At 47.2% G+C, this 3,147-nt stretch overlaps 1 non-coding gene across 1 annotated transcript; it reads left to right on the top strand.

The window, feature by feature from the left end:
- Positions 1 to 235: 235 nt before the first annotated feature.
- Positions 236 to 307, top strand: trnam-cau (transfer RNA methionine (anticodon CAU)). The gene has a single exon. It is a non-coding gene; the product is annotated as a tRNA-Met (tRNA).
- The last annotated feature ends 2,840 nt before the right edge of the window (positions 308 to 3,147 follow it).

The raw sequence follows: 3,147 nt of genomic DNA, 5'->3' as shown, positions 1-3,147 counted from the left end.
TTTCTGAGTCCTGATAATCCCTTCCTGGTTTTCTGTGTGTCTTTCTCTGCCTGCCTCATTGTCGGTGCTGTTACTCAGTGTCCTTGTGTCATTGTGCAGTGAGGGTGAGTCCGTCAGCACGTGTGTTGCTGAGTCCGGGATTCTTGAGAAATCCGACCGCAATCCTATTTTTATAAAAACATTGGGGAAATGAACATATTTCACGAACGGGCAGCTAAAATTTAAGCCAGCAGTTAGCAGAGTGGCGCAGCGGAAGCGTGCTGGGCCCATAACCCAGAGGTCGATGGATCGAAACCATCCTCTGCTATTTATGTTTGGTAGTAACACCAACCGTTCACTTTCAAAATATCAAGTGTTTCCCCATAATAACAAGATGTGCTCGATTGCAATCAGCTTTTTCCTTCTCGTGAACACATCAATCAGCAACAAATCACTTTTGCTCACACGAACACAAGCTGCAAATACGGACCAGCCGAGTCTCTCCCACTTTGTCAACCCCTTCCTGCAGAGTCTCCTCTCCACCAACAGATGGTGATGTTGGCCACAAGAAAACCAGGACAAATGGTCACAGTGAGGAGACGGTCAGGAACAGAAAATACAACAAGAACAGGGAAAACCTTTACACAACAACAGGGTACATCTTTGCACAACAGAAAACATATTTACACAACAGGAAATACCGTGACACAACAGGGAGAACACAATCATACAAATGCCTTGTTTCTCCATCTCAGTTTCGTTGTCTGTCTCTCTCTCTCCGTTCCTCACTTTTGCTTCCTCACAGTCTATTAGTTTCCTGTGTGTTTTTCTCTCTGTCCCGTTGTCGATGGTGTCACTCAGCGTCCTTGTAACATTGCGTAGCCAGGCTGAGCCTCCCAACACCTGTGTGATAGAACATAGAACAGTACAGCACAGTACAGGCCCTTCGGCCCACGATGTTGTGCCGAACCTTTAATCTACTCTAAGATCAAAACTACCTACATACCCTTCATTCTACTATCATCCATGTACCTATCCAAGAGATGCTTAAATGTCCCTAATGTATCTGCTTCTACTACCACCACTGGCAGTGCATTCCACGCACCCACCACTCTCTTGTGTGAAGAACCTACCTCTGACATCTCCCCGAAACCTTCCTCCATCACCTTAAAATTATGCCCCCTGGTGATAGCTCTTTCCACCCTGGGAAAAAGTCTCTGGCTATCCACTCTATCTATTCCTCTCATCATCTTGTACCCCTCGATCAAGTCACCTCTCATCCTTCTTCGTTCCAATGAGAAAAGCCCCAGCTCCCTCAATCTTTCTTCGTAAGACATGCCCTCCAGTCCAGGCAGCATCCTGGTAAATCTCCTCTGCACCCTCTCTAAAGCTTCCACATCCTTCCTATAATGAGACGACCAGAACTGAACACAATATTGCAAGTGTGGTCTAACCAGGGCTTTATAGTGCTGCAGCATAACCTCGCGGCTCTTAAACTCAATCCCCCTGTTAATGAAAGCCAACACACCATACGCCTTCTTAACAACCCTATCAACTTGGGTGGCAACTTTGAGCGATCTATGGACATGGGCCCCAAGATCCCTCTGTTCCTCCACATGACCAAGAATCCTGTCTTTGCGCCTGTATTCTGCATTCAAATTCGACCTTCCAAAATGAATCACTTCACACTTTTCCAGGTTGAACTCCATCTGCCACTTCTCAGCCCAGCTCTACATCCTGTCAATGTCCTGTTGCAACCTACAACAGCCTTCCACACTATCCACAACTCCAGCAACCTTCGTGTCATCGGCAAACTTGCTAACCCAGACTTCCACTTCCTCATCCAAGTCATTTATAAAAATCACAAAGAGCAGAGGTCCCAGAACAGATCCCTGCGGAACACCACTGGTCACCGAGCTCCAGGCTGAATACTTTCCATCTACTACCACCCTCTGTCTTCTATGGGCCAGCCAATTCTGTATCCAGACAGCCAACTTTCCCTGTATCCCATGCCTCCTTACTTTCTGAATGAGCCTACCATGGGGAACCTTATCATCTCCTTGCTGAAATCCATATACACCACATCCACTGCTCTTCCTTCATCAATGTGTTTTGTCACATCTTCAAAGAATTCAATAAGGCTTGTGAGGCATGACCTGCCCCTCACAAAACCATGCTGACTGTCTCTAATCAAACTATGCTTTTCCAACTAATCATAAATCCTGTCTCTCAGAATCCTCTCCAATAATTTGCCCACTACCTACGTAAGACTGACTGGTCTGTAATTCCCAGGGTTATCTCTATTCCCTATCTTGAACAAAGGAATAACATTTGCCACCCTCCAATCATCTGGTACTACTCCAGTGGACAGTGACGACGCAAAGATCATCGCCAAAGGCGCGGCAATCTCTTCCCTCGCTTCCCGTAATATCCTTGGGTATATCCCGTCTGGCCCCAGGGACTTATCTGTCCTCATGTCTTTCAAAATTTCCAGCACATCCTCCCTCTTAACATCAACCTGTTTGAGCATATCAGCCTGTTTCACGCTGTCCTCACAAACGACCAGGTCCCTCTCACTAGTGAATACTGAAGCAAAGTATTCATTTAGGACCCCCCCCCCCTACCTCCTCCGACTCCAGGCACAAGTTCCCTCCACTATCCCTGATCGGCCCTACCCTCTCTCTGGCCATCCTCTTGTTCCTCACATAAGTGTGGAACGCATTGGGATTTTCCTTAATCCTACCCGCCAAGACTTTTTCATGTCCCCTTCTAGCTCTCCCAAGTCCATTCTTCAGTTCCTTCCTGGCTACCTTGTAACCCTCTAGAGCCCTGTCTGATCCTTGCTTCCTCAACCTTAAGTAAGCTTCCTTCTTCCTCTTGACTAGCTGTTCCACATCTCGTGTCATCCAACGTTCCTTTACCCTACCATCCCTTCCTTGCCTCATCGGGACAAACCTATCCAGCAGTCGCAGCAAGTGCTCCCTAAACAACCTCCACATTTCTGTCGTGCATTTCCCTGAGAACATCTGTTCCTAATTTATGCACCCCAGTTCCTGCCTAATAGCATTGTAATTCCCCCTCCCCCAATTAAATATTTTCCCATCCCGTCCGCTCCTGTCCCTCTCCATGACGATAGTAAAGGTCAGGGAGTTGTGATCACTATCTCCG

The sequence above is a fragment of the Heterodontus francisci genome, chromosome 21 (assembly GCF_036365525.1).
Source record: "Heterodontus francisci isolate sHetFra1 chromosome 21, sHetFra1.hap1, whole genome shotgun sequence".
NCBI classification, from domain to species: domain Eukaryota; kingdom Metazoa; phylum Chordata; class Chondrichthyes; order Heterodontiformes; family Heterodontidae; genus Heterodontus; species Heterodontus francisci.
This window is presented reverse-complemented; position numbering and strand designations above follow the sequence as displayed.